This window comes from Podarcis raffonei, chromosome 5 (assembly GCF_027172205.1).
Source record: "Podarcis raffonei isolate rPodRaf1 chromosome 5, rPodRaf1.pri, whole genome shotgun sequence".
In the NCBI taxonomy this organism is placed as follows: Eukaryota; Metazoa; Chordata; class Lepidosauria; order Squamata; family Lacertidae; genus Podarcis; species Podarcis raffonei.
Genome location: NC_070606.1, coordinates 39,058,254 through 39,080,851, shown reverse-complemented (window position 1 = coordinate 39,080,851; position 22,598 = coordinate 39,058,254).

Below are 22,598 nucleotides of genomic sequence, written 5' to 3'. Positions count from 1 at the left end.
GGCAAGGGAAAAGGGCAAGAATTAAATTCAAACTCCTCACGGATCTAAGAGAAAGAGGGGGTTTTGCAGTTCCGAACTTAAAACTTTATTATGAGGCCGCTTGTCTTTGTTGGATAAAAGAATGGGCCATTTTAAAAAACACGGATTTGTTGGATCTAGAGGGATTTAACATTAGATTCGGCTGGCATGCTTATTTGTGGCATGATAAAGGAAAGATCCACAGAGGCTTCTCTAATCATATCATTAGAGGCTCGTTATTAGAAGTTTGGAACAGGAACAAAAAGCTGATTGAAAGAGACACCCCTTGGTGGCTTTCACCAATTGATATCTTAACAACAAAAAAGTTAAATCTGGAATGTGAAAGATGGACATACGAAGATCTCCTAGTTAAATCAGAAAGAGGGTGGAAAATTAGACCGTACGAAGAGCTAAAGGATAAATTAACTGGATGGATACAGTTTCACCAAATTAATGCGTTATGGTACGATCATAAAAAAATAGGAATGAGTGAAAAAAAGTCCAGGTACCAGGTGGAAATCTTAGAGAGTAATACTAAACTTTTATCCAAAATGTATAACCAACTGTTAGACTGGGATACTAAAGATGAAGAGGTGAAAGGAGTCATGGTCAAATGGGCCAGATACCTTGGATATAATCTGGAGTTTGACAGATGGGTAAAACTTTGGAAGAAAGGTATGAAGTTCACAGCATGTGCTGCTCTCCGAGAAAACATGGAGAAAATGATGTATCGTTGGTACATCACCCCGGCAAAACTGGGGAAGATGTATAAGACCGGAGACAGCACATGCTGGAAATGTAAAACTAAAGAGGGTAATTTCTTTCACATGTGGTGGACCTGTGACGAAGTGAAAAGATTTTGGGGACAAATTTACGATGAATTAAAAAGAATACTGAAATACACCTTCCCCAAAAAACCTGAAGCGTTCCTTTTAGGTATGATCGGAGAGGAGATCAAAAATGAAGACCAAACATTCTTTCAATATGCAATGGTGGCCGCCAGGATTTTGTTAGCGCCAAATTGGAAAACTTCCAATATCCCCACCATTAGAGAATGGCAAATGAAATTATATGAGTATATAGAATTAGCTAGAATGTCACAAAAAATTAGGCATCAAAAAATCGTTAAGTTTACGAACGACTGGAGTAAATTTGTAAGTTACATTGAAATCAATCTAGGTATTACCAAAATCACAGTGGGCGGAATCTAAAACCTGCGATGTAAAGAGCTGATATAATACAATCTGCAGATAAGCAATGAGTTTATTTTGCCTAAACTGAGATGGAAGGAAGTCAATTGAGTGATGTTATGTTGGTTTGTTTGTTTTATGTTTATAGGCGTTGTTTGTTGTTGTTGTTTGTTTGTTTGTTTGCTTTTCTTCTTTTCAGTCTTTTTTCTTTTTTGTATTGTTTGATGTCGTTTCCAAAATATCAATAAAAAGATTAGTAAAAAAAAAAAAGAACAAAAATGAAGTGAAATTAACTATACAATACTATCCCAAAACATCAATTCTCAAACAAAATACTTTACCTTTTGGAATAGATCTCTTTTGTTATTCTATTTATTTTCAACTTCCATCTACCTCACCACAATTCATTCTATCTACCTGATACGATTTCCCCCTGTATTTCAATTAATGTCCTCATCTTGGTATAAGGAAACATTTTTTCTATTTACGGATTTATTCTAGCCACAACCAAATTTTGCTTGTTGAACCTTGTCTCATTAGATAAGTGTTAAAGCATTCCAACTCCTTTTGGGCCACATCAATTGGTTTATTCCTTAATGATTCGGTCATTGTTGCAAATTCCTTGCTTAACTTTAATTCCCATTCTTCTCTAGTAGGGATCTGTTCACTTTTCCAGTACTTGGCTACCAGTACCCTAGCTGCTGTAGCTGCATATAGAAATAATCTTGTTCTTTCTTTTGGGATATCATTGGTTAAAATCCCAAGAAGGAATGCTAGTTTTACTTTTGGTCCAACATACACAAGATGGTACTCTGCACATTAAAGTAAAGCCAAGAGCTTGGCTGACAGAATTAAAGGTTTTGGATTTTAAAAGCATGCCTCTTATTAAACATTGATATAACACTGAACCAAGTTTCAAAGTTTTCTGAACCTGCAGGAGATTACTAACTTTTCTAGTAAGCAAAATGAGGTGGATGATGCATGCACATTAAAATGTTCAGTATTGCCTTGCTCAATGATTTGGGGGGCTAATGATTCAGTCAAGACCAAGCCTATGTGTCTGTAGGGTTAAAATTGAATTGGGATTAAGAACTTTTAACAATGGATAAGGTTGATTGATTTTGCAATTGTTCTAATCTCAGACAGATGTTACCCATGACTCCTAAATTGCCAAAGGTTGTCCCTATGCACCAATATTCTGGAAATAATTGTACTTGAAAGGATTCAATCCGATGTTACAAACATCTTCCTCTTAAGCTTTTGTTTGTAATGCCATTCTGTATCTTTCCAAGAGCTAGTTAAAATTGACTCCAGACACTGGATTTGCAAAACAACTCCTGGGCAGAGATAACGTTTTTTTTAACCGTAAAGTAAGCCCATTAGTATGTCTGTGAGCAGCCATTAATGATGGTCAATTGCACTGTGGAGGGGCTACTGTGCTGTTGACCAAGCTAATGCAGTGTTCAAGAAGAGTGACAGATTTATTTAAGTTCTCTTCTGGATATTAGAGAGTCGGGGAAGCCAAGGATAATACAAGACAAATGATAGACATTCCTTTATAAAGCACCTGATGTCTGCCTCAATGATCTCTAAGTGCTACTTTGTATGCTTAATGTGCAGAACGTCCCAATATGGGTCAACAGAGAAGATCAACAGAAGTTACATTTGAGACACCATGAACAAATTTCACGAGTTTTTTGTGTGTGTGTGCCTGAGTGCTGGATGATGGTTCTGCTTTTTAAAGGATATACGAGTCAATTGTGGGCTCCATTATTAGTTTCGCTCCATTTGGCAGGCAAGAATTGTGAAATGCGAGGCTATGGGGCCTTCAGGGGAAAACAGAAAAGTTTGGAAAGAGTAATAAGAAGGCCTTTGCTCTTCCATGCACAATTGTACTATCTCTTTGTATGCAGGGATCAGTGCAATGGATTTTCTCCTCCTTGTTCTCCTTTAGACACGCCTGTGTTTGTTGTGGGATCATTCTCAGAAATATTGGGCAGCATTATATATGTGTGCATTGTTATTATTATTGAGCTGGCCCTAACATTAGGCAGAGCAAGGTGGCAGATGTTGGAGGGTAGCAGTCATTTTCCCTGTCCATTTCTGTGAAGCTGCCATTCCAGTCCTTCTGAGTCAGCACCCCAGTGGCAGTGAAGCTTCCTTCTTGCCTACCTGCCTCAATGCCTGACCTGTGCTTCCTAACCTAGTTGCCCTCTCTCATCTCCAGTGCTGAAGTAAGGTTCAGCTGTCAGTCTGGTCCACTACGTTAGATGGAATGGCGTTTTGTCTGCACCATCTTGTCCTCAGCTGCCAAATATCTTCAGCTGCCCCTGCATGACATTGCCCTGTGGCACATGGTTTGACAGGATGAAGTTCCATTTCCCACCGAGGTGGTAAAACCCCATAAAAGAATTGTCTGCCTGCTCTAGACATAAGCACCCACTTGCAAATAACTTCAAGTTGCTTACTGACCATCACCAAAGTACTTACAGAACTAGAACCTGAGATTTGTTCACAGTCAAAAATGCATGTCCAGTCCAAGTGATGACTTTCATTATGTGAATGAACCACCACAGATCAGACACTTTATGCAGAATTGTCGCACCTTCTCACTATACCAGGAATAGGGGACCTGTGACCTTCCTGATGCTGATATCCATCATCTCTGATCATCAGCCGGGGTTGATGGAGCCCCCCCATCTAGATATACACAGTTTCCCCCATTTCCCCACTAATTATGATATGATATACATAATATCCCCTTCATGGATCACTGCCTTGCAGTGAATAACTCAGAGAAGCTATGAGCTATGCCGTGCAGGGCCACCTAAGATGGACAGGTCATAGTGGAGAATTTTGACCAAACGTGATCCACCTGGACCAGGAACTGGCAAGCCACTCCAGTATCCCTGCCAAGAAAACTCCATGGACATTTGACCCAACTGCGGGAGGCAGTGGAAGACAGGAGTGCCTGGCGTGCTCTGGTCCATGGGGTCACGAAGAATCGGACACGACTAAATAACTAAACAACAACAATACATAATATAATGTAAATTATAATATAATGCTGCCAGGCATCAAGGACCGGACCACATGTTGTGTATCTGCCCCCACTCTGGGTTTTTCTTATCTTATCGGAAAACATCTTCCAGAGGTTGTGAGCTTCAATGGGAGAATGAAACATATTGCCTTCATTGGGACGACAAGCATCTTGTGGCAGTGTGATTTTGAGCAGGAAACGGCGGCAAGGGGAAGGGTTAAGCAGCCTCTTTAACCTCTCCCACCTTATTCCTCAGCAGAAACTGTTTGAGAACCCTTCCCTTGGCTTGGTTATCTCTGCCTTCTCCTCCCTGCACAAGCCCCAGGTGAAGGAAGAAGGAAGTGGCGATTGCAATCTTGGTATGTCCCCACCCAGGATGTCACTGGGCAGGTGTAGATACACCCCCTATTGCCACCTACATCTGTTTTCAAATGGATACACTGTGGGGTGATGCAGAAACAAACTGCAACGAGCTATTATTTTCAGAAGGAAACCAGTTTCTCAGGGACACAAAATAATATGCAATAGCTCTAGAGAAAACAAGTGTCTGAATCGATTCTAGAATTAAATGTTCCGTGTAGGCAGCTTCAGTTCACAAGAAAAGCTTTTGTAACCATACAAGGTGCCACAAGACTCTCTCTTTTTCTCTTTTTAACCTGACATCCTTCAACCGGAGATATTACAGATAGTACCTGGGGCATTCTGCATGCAAAGTATGTGGTTTACCACTGACCTATAGGTGACATAGCTGGCAACCTAAATGATCAGAAGCATGATGGGAGGACGAGAGGTCTTTTGTGCATTTCCTTCATCTAAAACCACAGCACCCTTATCTTCTACTGTAAAAAGAAAAGGCTCCTGCAACTCTTATAGTCGTATTTTCTTAGCAGGGCCTCAGCATTAGATTTGCTCCCTTAAGCATCAAGTTCTGACGCAGACAGCACTTTGCTGTCCACAGTCTAGCATGGGATAAGGGCTCTCCTTGCAGTTCTTAGAAAGTCTGCAAACCGGTGTTGTTTTTGCAGCTGAAGAAAGCAAAAAGTCATTCATGGTTAAGATAAAACGCTCAAAAACCCACTACAAGATTACTGCCACTGCCAAATCTTTCAATTGTATTCATGAATGCATTTGTTTCCTATCCTGTACTCTACTGTTTGCTTTTCACAACAGGCTGCTCCAGTAAGCCTCTCATCATTGGTTATCTGCTCTGGGTATTTACATGTAATGAAATTGTGCTATTTGTTAAGTATATTTTACTCATTGGAATCCATTCAACAGATGAGAAGCATGTTTATTTTAAAAATCACATTTCCTTCGCACTCTCTCCACTCTGTCTCTCTCCACTATTTTGCAATGCATTTAGTTTTAATCCAAATGAGTAAGCACCATTGTATTGCCTGGGAAGACCTGGGAATTAACTCATCAACATTTCCTATGCCTACAAAAACAAGCTTGGAATCTATTATCAATAAATCTAATGGCAATGATTTCTTTGCAAGCAAAACTACTTCACAGCTGAAGTAGTAAATGGACACATTGCTTTAAAGTTGTTGGTTTTGTTTATATCCTGTCATTCTGTATAAAATACACTCTAGGTGCCTTAGAATAAATGAGATGAAAAATCCACAATAATACAAAGAAAACAAATGGGAAGATGCTCTTTTCAAGGGTGGCACCCTGATTTTGAAATGCCCTCCTCATCTTTTTCTGGTACCTGGTGAAGCCGAATAATTTTTTTAATTTTCCAGACTTCTAAACTTTGTATTGATCTGCTTTATTTAGATGCTGATTTTATAGACGTGCTTATTTCTTTTTAGGTTTCTAAAAATGTATTACTTATCTAACAACGTTTTAAATGTCCTTACTTATTAGATTTATTTACTTATTGAGTTTTTGTGTATGGTACCTTAATAAGGCACACATCATTTAAAAATAGCAAGTTTTTGCATTTATATGTTAAAATATAAATACATTGTTGAAGTTGCAGCAGATTAAAAAAACATATTTCAAGCAGGCTGTGATTTTACGAGACTGCATCATGTCACAGATCTGGTGGGGCTCAGCTTAGAGGTGCAAAGGCTAAAATTAAACCTTGGTGTTTTGTCTTGTTTTGTGCACTCTAATCTCCAATACTTTGGGGCAGGGTAATCTTAATATTTCCCCACCCCTGGTAAGCAGCACCCAATAGGACTGAACTGTCCACTCATCAGCTGACGCACAGGGACTTCAGTCCTTCTCTCTGCAGGGGGCTGCTTGGCCAGTGCTTTCCCCATAAGGAAGGCACTGATAAATCTGGATCCAACTGATTGACGGCTGGGTGTGATTTTTGGGGGAAAGGCCTTGTGGGCCAAACAAACTGGCCTATTTGCTGGAGGTTGCTCACCCTTTGAGATTTTCAAAACATGGGACAGCTGCATATTCCTGCAAGGGGTTGAACTAGATAATCCTCAGGGTCCCTTCTATGATTCTATGAGCACAACCTCACTTAGCTGTACTGAATTCTAGTTGAACAGAAAAGAACAGTAAGTGAATAATTCATTGCACACCCTGAAATTAAGGGCTGCAACTCTGTACATGCAACACTTAACTGCAGCATAAATTCATATCCAAAACTAAAGCGGCTGCAGCAGAGGAAGAGTCCCACTCTATCAGCTCTGCAGGGAGACCAGCTCCATTTGACTCCTCTCTTCCTGCAGCGTCAGCTATAGGCAGCCCTTCCAGCTTCTAAGGTGACTGTGTGCCCTACTTTGCAGAGGGCAATCCTTATTTGAAGGACTGACTGGTCCAAGTCCAGGTTAAAGATAAAGAACCCAAAGAACAGAGAGCTTTGGGGCCTTGATATTGCTCACTAGCAGTTAGCACCTGAACAGCCACATTCCACACCACTACAGTGAGACGAATTGCATTTCTATTTACATTGTAGCAATTACTTGTAAACTTGCACCTGAGCACAGGCATCAACTTATGCAAATTTTATGCAAATATGTGTCTTGTCTCCTCCCTCTTTTTTGATGATGCGGTTCCTCTTTTTCGGGCAATGCCAAAGCAGCCAACCTAATTCAATGTGGGTCTAGGAGAGGGAGAGAGGGAGCAGGAGGGCCCATTCCATTGGCTCAGCAGAAAGACCAGTTGCCATTTGATTCCTCCTCACTCTGAATTCTTTCCACTGATTCTAACCAGTCATTCATTATAAGAACAAACTGGTTTTTGTTGATCTGCTCTGGGAACTCCCCCTTTTATGTTGAAGAGATGGGTAAAAATGCATAAAATATATAGTGCATTTTAAATAAATATCCACACAACCCCCCCCCCCGAGTGTTGCTGTGCAGTATGTTAGAGAATGGCTCTTACTTTTCTCACTGTAGGTAATTAGTGCTTTCTGGCTTTTGCAACAGCCAAGTGAAAAAAGTAAAGGTCATTTATTAAGAGCAAAATGAGTTCCCTTTTAGTTATGTGGCAATTTGTGTCTGTCTTCTCGTCCTCGTCGCCCCCCTCCCGGACTCCCCCCTCCAAGCCTATGGAAAGTGTTATCTCAGGCTGTTTTGTGCAGGAAGTTCTCTTTATCACTTCCTCTCAGTTGCAGTTTGCCTAGGACTTAAATATGAGATCAGATTGCATCAAAATGTGGGCCTTTGTGTGCTTAACTCATCAAAGGAGCGGACCCTCTCTGGCCTCGATATCACTTTGCTGCATATGCGGCTATGTAGCAAAACAAATTATATCTCAACAGGACAGGGCTATTTCTGTTGGTTTGTGCAGCAAAGGACAGGCCCAGAAAGTGGGGGCGGCTGGTTGGTAGGGCTTCAGGTATCTGTGCTGTTTCACTTCTTCTTTTTTTATATACATTCATAAGCCTTGTTTTTTCCCCTTTCAAAAAAAGAAAAAAGGAAAGAAATATGGTTCGGCTGATTTTACTATGTAAACCAAAATACTTAACTATTATCGTTTGCAAAGAAAGGAGCTTTCACTCTGAATCGTTTTTGCTGCCACCTTGGTTCTGCTGGAAAAATAAGCACTCTTCTTTTGATTCTGAATGAGGAGTAGTCTCACTGAGAGAACTTCTCTCAAACTCAGATCTACCTACTTCTGTGCTCAGCAGTGCAAAAATTGTGGCCCGTGTAGGAAGGTTTAGAAAGTTTCTGTTCTCCCCTTGTGGTTGCTGTTTCTATTTTCTTTTCCTTCTATTAGAGAAGTTCTCTCTTCCTATCGCAGGCTTGCATTACCAGATGCTAGCTTATATTGCCAGCCACAGGAAACCCATTCAATTGTGTAGTGGAGCAATACTTCTGCTTCAAGTGAGGGGGCCCATCTCCTCCTCTGCTGACTCTGGGGGTTTCCTTTTCTTTTTCTGTGCATGTGGTGGCAGTGTTACCTCTGCACAGCCACTCTGAACTCTTCCTTGGAAAAGGAAAAAAAAACCCACAGTGCTGTTACTCAAGACCCTTGGTTGGAGCTGTCTGAAGCCCTCATGGTGTAGCCGTGCTTGGCCACTGTAAAAAACCGACGACGATAAATGCTGGCTTGGTACTTCTTTTCTGAGTCTGCATGTTTTTGTCATGTGATCCTGTCAGTACGACTTTGGTCAAATGACCTAATTGAACGATGCAATCTTTCCATGAAAATCTGCCACATCAGAATGTACTCAGGGGCTTGTGGTTTTGAAAGTGTCCTCGCATCAAAATCTACTTTCATGCAGGAAACTAACGTGTCTAGGAGAAAGTGAAATCTCCCCCCAGGACCACCAGTAGACCCAATTAGAGTCATGTAACTCAAATCTACTAATTTTTATGTGGTATATATTTTGACAATCTTGAAGTTTGAGAGTCAGTGGCGCGGATGCTGCAAAGGCAGAGCAGTAAGTTGGCTGCTCTGCTGAAGAGCGCTTAAATTCTTTCCCCATCTTGTCTCCAGAAAATGACATTGCAAGGAAGCTCTCCACTGATGAAACTGGATGTGATTATGTTGCTTAAAAAAATCGGGGGGGGGGGGAGAATCCTAGAATTATATGATAGAGTTGGAAGGGACTCTGAGTATCTAGTCCAATCCCCTGCAATGCAGGAACCTTTTGCCCAACATGGGGCTCAAAAACTATAAGGCATCGGACATTTTTATTCACCCCAATGACTCTGACAGGCGAGATAATCCAGGGCAGCCATTGTAATCAAAATCTGAGATGTATTTGTGTTTTTGTTTTTGTTTAATGCAGTGATCTGTTGTGGAACAACCCAATTGAAGAAGGTAACAGGGGTTACTAAGACCTCATTGCTGGTCGAGAAGAGCTCTCCATAAGTTTGAGCTTCGGGGCCCCCCAAGTGTAGGTCCACCATTGTAGCAACCATACAGCAAGAGCCAGCATGCTGCATTGATTGGGACTGAGAGGGACTGGTCTGTTTTGGGTGATGGCATTTGGTGCATGATGCCATGTGCCAGCTGCCAACAGGTCAAAGGGTGTTGCCTCTGGCCAGAGATTTGTAAGGTGGGGTTGAGCTTGGCACCTGTCAGTGGAAACAGGCAAATATGTCACTAATCTAATCTAATCTTAAATTAATTGATCCACATTTCCATACCTGTTTGCATTTGGAAAAAAGCCCTCGTGAAAATTCACCAGTATTTTAGTGCAAATTTCTCCTGGTATACACAATTTCCCATATTTTATGCATTTTTGTATACTGGTCTTCACTCTGCAGTTATATGCACCACTTACCCTAGTATATGAAATTCAGAGAAGTTCAGTTTGTGTGATGTCTTGTAAAATGTGTGCTACTCAAATTATTATTTTAAAATTAACTCATTTGGTCAACTGAGTTCACTACTGCAGCAGATGGAATTGGCTTACTCCACCTTTCCAGCTGCTGCTCTACTGTGCTGAACCCAGCGAAGACAAGCAAGGCTGGGACATATGTGTGATAGGCAGAAAAATTGAAATGACAGCCTACAAAATTGCCTACCAAAGACTTTAGAGAAAAATTTTGTTTGGAGATTATGGTTTGTTGTCGAACAACCAAGTGTGATGCAAACCACACGGTTCTAAGGTCTATCCACAAAGTGCTTCCTTTCGCAGTTTGGTAAATGTGGCCATTCTATCTACAAAAGTGATGATGCATCTCATGTATGGCTGTCTTACGCAATTTAACACTTATGTTGGTGTTGTTCTTTATTGTGCCACAGATGACTGACAAGCCATAGAATCACTTCTCTATTGTGGGTTTAAGAACATCACCCCAGTAACTATTGTGTCGGCAGTCCCTCTTCTTAACCCTTCAGTGCCCTTTCTCTTCTTCACATACTAAGTCTGTTTAATATTTTTTTTCTAATGTTCTTCAGTTAATTCACCCTCAGGGGGATCTGGTGTGGGGTGGTGATGTCGTGGAGCCTCCTCCTCAATATGAGCATGGCTGTCACCTTCTGGGATGAAGTGGGCGCAGAGCGGGGGTTTGTGTGACAAAGTCCTAGCTAAACCAATGCTTTCATGTACTAAGAACTTCTCTGTATTGTGAAGCTTAACTGTGCTATTTGCCATTGCGTTAACAAGTCCCCCCACATTCCAAATTAACTTTGTTAATTCCATTAGGGATTGGTAATATCTCTTTCTCCAAGTATGCTCCTGACAAGTGGGTGTTTTATTTGGTCGCGATGTCAAATATCACTTGCATGCTCTTATTGCTGCTGCTATTTGGTTGATCCTATTAAATGGGTGAGGCTTTTTTTGAACAAGGAAACAAAGCAACATTCAGCCACAACAAGCAACCCTGCATTAGAAAGAACCAGCCAGGAAATAGAAAAGAAAATGTTTGTTTTTGTCTATCACTTCAGTGTTTAAAAAGTTTTAATCAATAGTGATCAGGCATGTCTTTGCCACCGTATAATTAAATAGCCAATCTGGTTCCCCCTCACAACATCTTTCAACAAAGGATTGATGCTCTCTACTCTCTTCCCCGAAAGAAACTACCAGGTAACAAGACAAATCTGGCTTCTAATCCAAAAGGCTGTTTAACTAGTGATTCATTAGTATCTGTAAAAATAGCTAACTTGACTTGAAAACTCTACCTGAACACAAAGAAAAGCCTTCCATTAACATAACTCATGTAAAGTGAAGATTAAACATTTTAACGTAGACAGTGCCTTAATCCCACAAACCTTATTTATGTCCAGATGTAGCACTATTGGCAATAAACAGCAATTTGAGAAGTCGTAACCCAAGAAAATCATTGTCAAGTGGCTTTAGAGCTGCCTGTAAATTTCTCCTTGATGACTTGAGCGCTGGTGTACAACTGCACAGTTAAATATTTGTATTAGGGGCTCCTACCTTTTACAGACTAATTAAAGAAGACGGAATTCTTTCGTTCTCTCTCATATCATGCTAGTTCTGATCTCTCTCAAGAAAAGGCTACTCTATAAATTGAAGTAAAGATTTTTTGTGTGTGTGGCTGTCCAAACCGGCACTTTTACTAGGTTGCAATAAATCCAAGCAGTAAAAAAAAGTAAATGTAGCTGAAGTGCTCTTAATGATGCTGTGGGCTTACAATCCTATTAAACAGGACTTTGCATTGAATGCTACAAATTGTTTAAGAGGTTATTATAGCAGGGAATGATACTACTACCTAAGCAAAGTGATTGAAGTCTAAGACAGTCCAATGCTTTGACAAAAATGATTACATTTAAAGCTGAGAAGCAAAAAAATATATATTATATGCTAAGATTTGTCTACTTATAATAAAAATAAACCCAACATTCATAAGGCAGAGTAGATTTATCTTCTTCCCATTTTGTCAGTGCTAGCGAATATAGACAGGAATGGACAGGTTTGAGGTTCTGGCAAACAATGATGGATCTGGCATGCATTTAATCTACATTCATTACCAGGATGAAATTGTCCCTGTCAAAATATGCTTGAATATATAAGGCTGTCTTATGCTGAGTCAGACCATTGACCCATCAAGCCCAGTAATCTCAGTAATGAAACTGTAACACAACATATTAAACTGTGGTCACAGGGAAAAAACAAACATACACTAACTAAAGGTGATCTATTAACGTTAGCAGCATTTAAACACATTAACTAAACAAAACATAAACAATGAATAAAATGAGAATGAAAACGGAAAATGGAATTAAATAGAAACACTGATTATATTTTGAAGCTAATCAACAGAGCATTCTGTCCCTGTGTCAGACTTCCTCAACTGGGTGCCCTCTGCTGATGACCTGAGAAAGCTGGGTGGTGGTGGTGTTCCTTCAGCTAACGTGTGCCAAACTGGAAAAAAAAAGCTTTAAATGCAACCACCAGCACTTTAGATTGGGTCTAGAAACAAGTCATACAATCATAGAATCTTAGAGTTGGAAGAGGCCAATGCAGCTGTTTCAACTGGAGAATTAACGTGCTTATAAACTTGCGTGATTTCTGAAAGCCAGGGAAGGAGGAGGGAGGACTATGATGGACCAGACAGGCAACAAGTTCCAAAGATATGGGTCCTTTTATAGATTGCCTTAACATATCCTCCTAAGACATGAATCTATTGAGAGCAAAGTAAAAATTACAATGTTCTCTAAGCAAAATCTAAAGAAGCCCCATTGACCCCAGTGGGATTTACTTCTGAGGATGTATGAAGAAGAACGTGTTCCACAGCAACTGGGACCCAAGCCATGCAGAACTTCATAAATGATATTTAGTGCATTGCACTCTGATGAAAAACTGGACCCAAGCCTTACCCAGGTGTGGAAAACTTTAAACAGGAGGTGCGGTAGATGTTATGTGTCTTGTACTTGCAAGCTGCTTAACCTCCATACCACAGAAACTCCTGTGGTCTCAGATATGAATAATCTGTAACGGGCTTCTTTGTTGTCTTGCTTAATTACTTTGTACAGCACACTTAGTGTGACCTCTTCTCTAAAAAGTCATTTTCAATTGACGTGGTATTAAAGAGCCCAACCTACCTAAAAAAAGCGCCATGTGATTCTTCTTCTTTTTCAACAAGCATTATGGCTTCACAGTGTGGTTTTCCTTTTATCTGCTCAAGACAATGAACTCAATATGTAACCCAGGCATGGGCAAACTCCGGTGTTTGGGACTACAATTCCCATCATCCCTAGCTAACAGGACCAGTGGCCAGGCATGATGGGAATTGTAGTCCCAAAAAAATCTGAAGGGCCAGAGTTGGCCTATGCCTGATGCAACCAATCAAGAAATATATATAAAAAAGAACATTTTATCTCCTATAGTGACTGTGTTTCCTGGAAGTGATCTTTATTTTTTATTTTTTTTAAGTTTCCTTTATCCATAGATTTCTGTGAGTGTGTGGGGGTTTAGTTACAAACTAACATAATCCACCGACACCTTAGTTTTCAAGTCCTTTCAGCTTGAAATAACTCAATTTACTTAAATAAATTTTACTTGCAAATCATAAATTCAGAGTCAGAGCAAAAGAAAGACACCTTTGGATCTAAGCCACATTTTTTTCGTAATAAAAATTGGAGGCACATTTAAATCTCACACCCTAAAGGGTTTTCTTTTCAAGCAGGGGTGACCAGCTGGTGCTCTCCAGATGTATGTATGTATGTTTGTTTATTATTACGTATCTATTCCACAGTTCCTCCAAGGAGCTCAAGGTTGTATACATGGTACCTGCCACACATTTTATCCTCACTACAACCCTGTGAGACAGGTTAGGCTGTGACTGACCTAAGGTCACTCAGTGAGCTTTCTGAATAATTGGGGATTTGAATCCTGGTCTTCCAGGTTTTGGTCTAACACTGTAAACACAACACCACACTGGACTCTAATCTTGTTGGACTCTCACTCCCATCAGCCCCAGTCAGCATAGCCAATGATGAGGGATGATGGGAGATGTGACACAATAACATCTAGAGAGCACCATGCCATGTCCTGTCAGCGTGTTTAGACATAGCTATTACTCACCCTGCATGGAATATAGTATCTGCCTCTGTTGCCTCTTGATTAGGAGGCCATTCCACAGCCATACTTTGGGTACAGACACCACCACCACCACCATCATCATCATCAGGAATAAATAAAATGATCCAAGCACACCTACTACAGTGATACTTCAGATTAAGAACTTAATTCGTTCTGGAGGTCCATTCTTAACCTGAAACTGTTCCTAGCCTGAGGTACCACTTTAGCTAATGGGGCCTCCTGCTGCTGCCACACCGTCGCCACACGATTTCTGTTCTCATCCTGAAGTAAAGTTCTTAACCCAAGGTACTATTCCTGGGTTAGCAGAGTCTGTAACCTGAAGCATCTGTAACCTGAGGTACCACTGTACAAGCACATGGTCTTGCCCTGCTGTATGGTCCTTGTAGAGGTGGCAGGGACTGAATGAGGGATCATCTGTATGCAGAGCATGTACTTGTCCCAGGGCTGATCCAAGGCACTTTGCTGCCTGAAGCAAATGAAAGATGGTGCACCCTCCCATTTTGTACAAAAGCCAACCAGACGGGCAGTTGAATCTTACTTCAACACGTGTGATGGGACAGCATCCTACAGTGCACTTGAGGGCAGCAGGCTGGCCTAGGTGGTGCAAGGCAGGTCCCATTGCATACATAGCTTCAGCAACTCACAATTCCCTCTAGTATCTGCTGTCTGGGGCAGCCACCTCACTCTGCCCAATAGTAGAGCTGGCAGTTGGAATGAAAAATGTCCTGTACTCAGGCTTCAATGAATCAGTTAATTCAACTGCCGTGTGGGAATTGCTGCTCTAAGCAATGTAAGGTGTGTCTCACACTGTATAAACTAATTAAAGCAATCAATCAATCAATCAATCAATCAATAAATAAATAAATAAATAGTTTAAGCCTCATGTGTGAAAGCACCCATAGCTGCTAATGAAATCTTCAGCCATTCATCATATTGACCGCAGATTATTCTAACATCTTCAACAGCAACATCCAACATAACACAAATGTAAGCTCCGTGTAAAATCTTATCAGGCCCACTAAAATAATGGGATTTTTGTTTACAAGGTGTTGATGGGGTTTAGAAGCTTTGATAATAATTCCAGACAGTCAATAAATACGGAGACTTTTACACTGCCGGTAGGAGCCTAGCTAAATTATCTAATCTTGAAAATGACAGACAGCACAATGAACTCTGAACTTAATCTCCTCCAAACACCGAGGACACAGCTGAGTGTTTAAAGTGCTATATAACCTCAGTACCTGCTTTGAAAAGGAATCACTCGATATCTGGAGACCCAGAAACACAGAAGGTGGAATCCACTTGGTGCTGCTTGCTCTGTTCCTCCAGCAGAGGCATCCACTAATGGAAGAAATGTGGGTGGGTTGTATTTATTTTGCTGACTCCCTCTGCAGCCTTCAGAGCTGCCCTTCCTGATGTGTTTTGGAGGGTTGGGGGAGCTTCCAGAAGCGATTTTGGAGACATTTTGCTGAGGAGGAATCAGGAAAAACGATCCGCCCCGTTTCTTCTGTTAGGGGATGGGCATCAGATGGATATTACCTTGAATAAGCTCAGGGAGATACTTAATACAGAACTGGCTTCTGCTGGTGAATGAGTAGGCTTTTGAGTTACACAAAGCTCTTAGTTGGTCAGAATATGGACATTTCACTCAAATGCTTGCAGATTCTTGTGGTATAGACAGCTGAATTACACTGTCCAACAATTCTGTATCCTGCCCTTCTCCCGCAGAACATAGCTCAGTTGGTTAGAGCGTGGTGCTGATAATTCCAAGGTTGCAGGTTCGTTTCTCGTACGGGACAGCTGCATACCCCTGCACTGCAGGGCGTTGGACTAGGTGATCCTCAGGGTCGCTTCCAACTCTACAATTCTATGATTCTACGTAAAAAGCAATTTGACAACAGCAAATTGTTAAACTTACACAGTGCTGCACATTTTGGGCCTATGGCACATTGTCAAACAGGACAAACTGTTTCAGGCAGTATTCACACTCCATTACCAAGCAGATACTTTAGCATATTATATTGACTACAACATAAACCCTATAGCAACAGCGAAGGTCTTTGTGTGTGTGTGTGTGGGGGGGACATGTGCCTGCAGGTATCACATTGGCAATCCCTGATCAAGGATAATGAAAATATAGCTACTGCTTCCGTTAGGCAGTTTTACAGTGCAATCCTAACCATGTCTGTTAAGAAGTTTGATCCCCGTATGGGACACCTGAATATCCCTGCATTGCAGGGGTGGACTAGATGGTCCTCAGGGTCCCTTCCAACTCTACAATTTGATGATTCTAAGTAATTCATATTGAATTCAATAGGGCTTATTCCCAGGTAAGTGGGCTTGGGACTGCAGTCTTAGATGTTGTAGTTAATGGTCTCATTCTCCACCCCAAACTCTTTAGATGGCAATGTGGATTATTTGAAGCACTTCTCAAAATATGGTAACATAGCCCTGTTGCGCAGGGGGCCCTGCTGCTCATTCTGCTGAGAGCTGGCCCTGGACTTGGGCACCAACGTCCTGCACTGAACATAGATGCTTGTATTGTGCTTTTGACTCAGACACTCAGACACGAGCCCTAAACCTGAACTAAATAAATGCATTTGCAGAAAGTTAACAGGTGTGTTAAAATATGGGCACATACTTCACTTATCTGTTTGCCATTCCAACATTTTGAATTCAAGATTTGGTTAGGGTTTTTTTTTATTAAAAAAATAAGCTGATACACCAATTTACACAATTCAATGAACTGTTGTAGACATATTTACAAATGTGATGTTCACTTTCCGTAAACATTCTCTCTCTCTCTCAGGAAGATATTTACAGGAGAAGCCCTGCTATTTCTGTGGAATATGTGGAAGTTTCAATATGTCCCTATTTTTCCTTCAGTGCCATTTTAGTTTCCTTTGAGTCTGGCAAAGTGCACAATAGTTTAAAAAAAAACATGGGAAATTACTTGCAGATACTTTTGTTTTCAAAAACTGTTTCTGTCTGCAAATAATAAATATAATAATGTGGGGGGGGGAATAGGTGCTTTGAAACTTTGGAGAAAATATTTATGCTTGCATTCATTAATAAGATTCCTTTTCACTTTTTCAGAGAACAGTAAAACCTTGAGTCTGAGTCAATTTAGCATCTTACACCAAGCTATAAATTAATTTGAAGGAGGAACACACAATCTGGTCATGCCCTCATTAAACTGACATTTAAGTGATTGGCGTTGCTCAATGTTTTGGCATTCTTGTGTGTAGCAACACAGCCCATTTATTTCCCACAACAATGTTTATTTTGCATGACTATAGTTCCATGGTTACTTCATTATCACGCATGAAGCAAGCCGGAAGCATGCTATGTGGTGTGTAATAAAGAGGAACTAAAACCTGACCTGTAGATGGAGTGCTTTTGAAAAATCATTTGAGCTTCACGTTGTCATGCATTTTGTTTGGCAGGACAATAAGCTCCCTAATGTGTTCACTCAGGAGGAATTCTTAGAATGATTAGCAGAAGCATTCACTTCTTAGTGGTGCTTCAGTATGACTGCCTAAATAGTGGCTACCTAAATACAAACCTTCTCCCAGGTTGGCCTTATTATAGGGCGGGAGTGGGGAATCTGTGACCCTCCAAATATTGCTAGCCTACTCCTTCCATCAACCCTAATGTGCTGGCTGGGGCTGATATTGCTAAAGTCCAGCAATATCTGGAGTCTCAAGATCCTCATGGCTTAGGCCCACTTCACCTAAAACATAACACATGCATGTGACAAACATATGTTTGCAAACACGAATATCACACCAGGGACTCAATCAGGGAGGCAGCGCTGATTGCAACTCCCTGTCTAGAGTGTTGCCCTGTGTGATACATTAAATGGTCCCTAGCTACCCTGGCATCTGGTAAGCATCTGGATTTGTTTTTCCGTCAGAAAGCCTCTCTGAGGTGATGTGTGAGAACTGAACAATGCAGAGGCTAAAAGACATTTTCTTCAGTGTTGACTGTTCTTCTTCTGAAAATCTCCTTTAGTGCCTCGCCAATTGAATAATGAAGAGCTGCTAATGCAGGATGTTAATAGATAATGAGCAACACAATCACCTCGACACCCATCTCTCCCACCTCCTTATCTGCCCCCTTTGAGATCATCATTGCCTGTTTGAGTGGCAGATTATATGCAGAGGACCTTTTAAATTGTTCCATATGGCTGGCACCATACAGGATGCTATTTCCAAAAAAAGGCCGCAGAAAACATATTTACTCATTATACAATAGCAGTTCCAGATGTAGACGCCCACCAGAGCTGCTAAATGGAGCTCTTCCAGCAAGACAAATGGGGAAAGAATCAATTTTGGGGGTGGGGTGGGGACCTTGAATGCAGTGGGGAGCAGGCAGCCATTTGCTGAATGTCTTGGGCTAACTCTATAATGTGGAGGGTAGGCAGGCAGGGTCTCTCTGAGTGCGAAAGCCAGGCTACTGTTGTTGTCTTTCTTTCCTAACAGGGAGCACAGACTTTGTGTAGCAAAGCTCCCAAATCAGATGTGCAGTGCAACGTGAATGTAAAACTTTGCTGCCTTTTACATTTAAATAGGCAATAAGCACTCCACAGTTATGCATTAGAGGTACACACAGCCACTTAAAAAAAACAAACAAGTCACTGATTACTACCTTGCAAATTATAGCCAATAATGCCTATATAATTATATCTATTCATTGTATTTATATCCAGTCTTTCCATCAAGGAGCTCAAGGCGATGAACATGGTTCTCCCCAGCTATCTTCACAACAACCATGTGAGGTAGGTTGGCCCTAGAGACAGTGACTGGCTGAAGCTCACCTAGTGAACATCCTGGCTGAGGAGGGGTGTGTGTATGAAAGGGTTCTGTCCGAAGAGGCAAAAAAAAAAGAAGGGGGGGGTTTAAAATGAATAAAGCTGCCACTTTACTATGATACACCAGCCCTCATTATATTACTCAGAAGTTGTGGTAGCAATAAACATACCATTAACTAGGGGAGGAATCACATGCTGACAGTACATTTGCACTGACCCATTTCCCATAGGATCTAATACACATCTCTCACAGATGCTTTCAGGACTCTTACCAAACAGAACTATTATAGCAAAAACAAAAACAACAGCTGTCTTCTGGCACCTTAAGGATTGTGAGATTTCTTATGGCCCAATCCTTTTTGTACTAAAAAGTCCCTTCATTTAATGCAGGAAGAGTTAGATAGTGGCAGACACATGCACACAAACAAGCAAGCAAGCAAGCAAGCAAACAAACAAACAAACAAACACAAGCACACCCCTCACAGGTATGAAGGAGTGTTAATTGTGGGGTTGCTGTTTCATTGGCATTCCCTGCACTGTTTACAGTTCCCTCTTATCCACCAACATCTGGTGAAGAGGCACCTAGTCCACAAAAACATATACAACAATATCTGCACAATCCTACATGTGTCTACCTGGACATCCATCTCATAGAGTTCCTTTGGACTTATTGCCAAGTAAGTGGGTATAGGATTGTGGACTGGGATTATGGAACTGCCACTTGCTATTGGTGAGGGAGGAAGTCAGTTCCAACAAGCCCCTTCCTGTGAGGATACTAACTGAGCTGCCTGAGGCAAGAAGTGAGTGGCAGGAGCTGCCTGGTCTTCCTGGCTTGGATGTGGTCACCAGCTCCACTCCTGCATCTCATATGGAGGAAGCAGTGCTTCAGTGCAGTGCTCTTTATCAAGGGAATTATTATTATTATACTTTCTTACCTGGCCTTCACCATAAAGTCTGGGTACAGCACTTTAAAAATTCAATATGAAAATCAATTCAAAACAAATTACAAGACAAGACCATAGGATAGGTGCTAAAATATGTAGGTGTCAAGGGCCAGGGTAAAGTGTGTTTTGGGCATCTGATTCCAAAACATAACAAAGGTGCCAGATACACCTCTGGGAGAGGGCATTCCATGGCTTAGAGGCTGCCACTCTGCCCTCCTGACTTCTGAGGGTGGTGAAACTACCCGGAGAGCCCCCTCTTCTGAACGTAACCCCCAAAAGGATCTGTAGGGTTGGAGGAGGTTCGGAACCATGGCTGACATAAACTGTAGCATTAAGAATTGTAAACTTCAGAACGTGTGCTTGAGCTTGCTTTCCCCTCCTCCTTCCCATTCCTTTTTCCTCTTGTGATATGTCTTTTTAGATTGTGAAACTGATGGCAGGAATTAAACCTAGACATAGAATCAGGGACCCTCAGGAAACTCTAGTCCAGCCCCTGCAATGCAGGAATATCCAGCTATCCCTTTACGGGGATCGAACATGCAACCTTGGCGTTATCAGCACCACGCTGTTACCAACAGTAAACAATGTTCTACAGTAAACAATGTTCACGTTGGAAAGGTTGTGCTTCTTTACTTCCCCAGAGAGTATAGAGAAGGGAACATCCATCACCAGTCCTTTGCCAGGCTATACAAGCAACAGTTTTCCTTTGGCTGTGTGGGTAGGTTTTGTGCCATTTTGGCATGCAGTTTCAACTTTTGTCACCTGCTCCATCCTATGTGCATATTTTGCCTCATGTCTGGTAACTGGACCTTTGGGGGGCTTGCTTGTCTGTCACCGTTATGCTAGATTAATGAAAAACAACATGTCTTCACAGCTGCAAAACCGTTCATTCACACAATACTGATCCAGGAACAAAATGATCACCACTGTTTTAACGATTTGGGTTTGCAATCATGCATTAAATAAGGCAGGGAGCCAGGAACCAAGTGGAAAATATGATAATCTGTGTATGGGCACCATCATTTCTGCCAGATCAAAGCAGCTGAGAAAAACACTTTGGACACTACAGGTTAACACACAGGGCTCACAACTGCTTTCTGACATTTCTAGTTCAACCTTCCTGTTAGAAGGTCAGGTTAGTGTACATGAAAGCTACTCCCATTTATATTTAAAGCCACCCTGTGTGATAGGCTGGGCCAAGAAAATGTGTGTGAAACTAGCCAAAGATTGTCCACAGGGCCTTGCAGAGCCAGGCAGAGGCCCAGGCTAGGTAGATAATGTGCCCTCCCCCCCCGTTGCCTCCACCCACCCGGCGCCCATTCCGTGCTCCTCTGCACAGTCAATCGCAGGCCCCACCCCGGACGCCAGGGAAGCTTTTCTCTTGCGCTGCCAGCCATGGCCCCAGGAAATCCACCCACCACCACTGCCACCTTTACGCCTCCACGTTCGCCCCAGTGCATCCCCTGCGATTGTGAAAATGCTGACAGAGGCCCCCTTTGGAATTGGAGGCCCGGGCCAAGTGACCCATATGGCCCCCCCTCTGTCTGGGCCTGATTGTCCAATGTGCATTATGGATGAGAAGGAATTTGAAGTCAGATGCCCTCCCATCAGCCCTGGCAAGCATGGCCAATAGTCAGGGATGATGGGACTTGTAGTCCAGAAACACATTTGTAGTCCACAGGTTCTCCATCCCTGTACCAGAGGCTTGCAGGAGACTGAGATGGAGTCAGTGACTGGCATTGGGTCACAGCAGAGCTACTTACCTGTGTTTCTCACTCTTGTTTGCAATGACTGAATCATGCCCTTAGTAAGCCATTATTTTGTTATGGTTAATAATTTTATAATCATTGAACTTCAAGAGGTGTCTCCAATAAGCTGGAAGTTAATACCTAATCTTTTGCATGTTCATGTTCAGTCTCCAGATGGCAACGGTTGCTGTCAAGCGATCCTTTCATCTGTGTTTGTGTGACATCCAGTGGCTGGCGGGATCAGCCACAAGCATGCTGTCTTCGGTTAATGATTTAAGAGGTCATTCTCTCTGCACAAAACCAGTAGCTCCTCTGGTTATTTCCCCCTTACATTTGTTAAAACACCTTGTTGTCTGTGATGTGCACATACAGCTGAATTCAAGCATATGTGGCTAAGATAACTTACTTGTGTCCTACTGAAGTATGCATCATTCTGAAAGGAGCAACCTTAAACCCACAGGGAGAGTAGACAGAGGCCTCTTCATTCTCACAATGTATATAGCTCCTACAGTTCCCCAGGAAACCATTCTGGTTATTGTGGCTCTGGGAGAGGAATAAAGGTCTCTCAACAACTCTCAGCAGCCTTAACAAACTACAATTCCCAGGTTTCCTAGGGGGAAGACATGACTGTTTAAAGTGGCATAGATGTATAGTGCAGATGGGGCATGCTTATTTTGTTAAATTTGTTAACTAGGTCTCTCACTGTTGCCTGCAGTTTGAAATAATAATTAGAAGTCAGGGTGTTTCTTGGAGTCTGCAGGATGGGAAGTTATGCCTCAAACAAGCATGTTGTTGTTGGTGTTTTTTAATTGTAGTAACTTGCCCTGAGACTTTGGGGTGAATGGCAAATAATAAGCCAAAATAATAATAATGTTTTGCTTATAGCAAAACATCATGGATGATAATGGGAT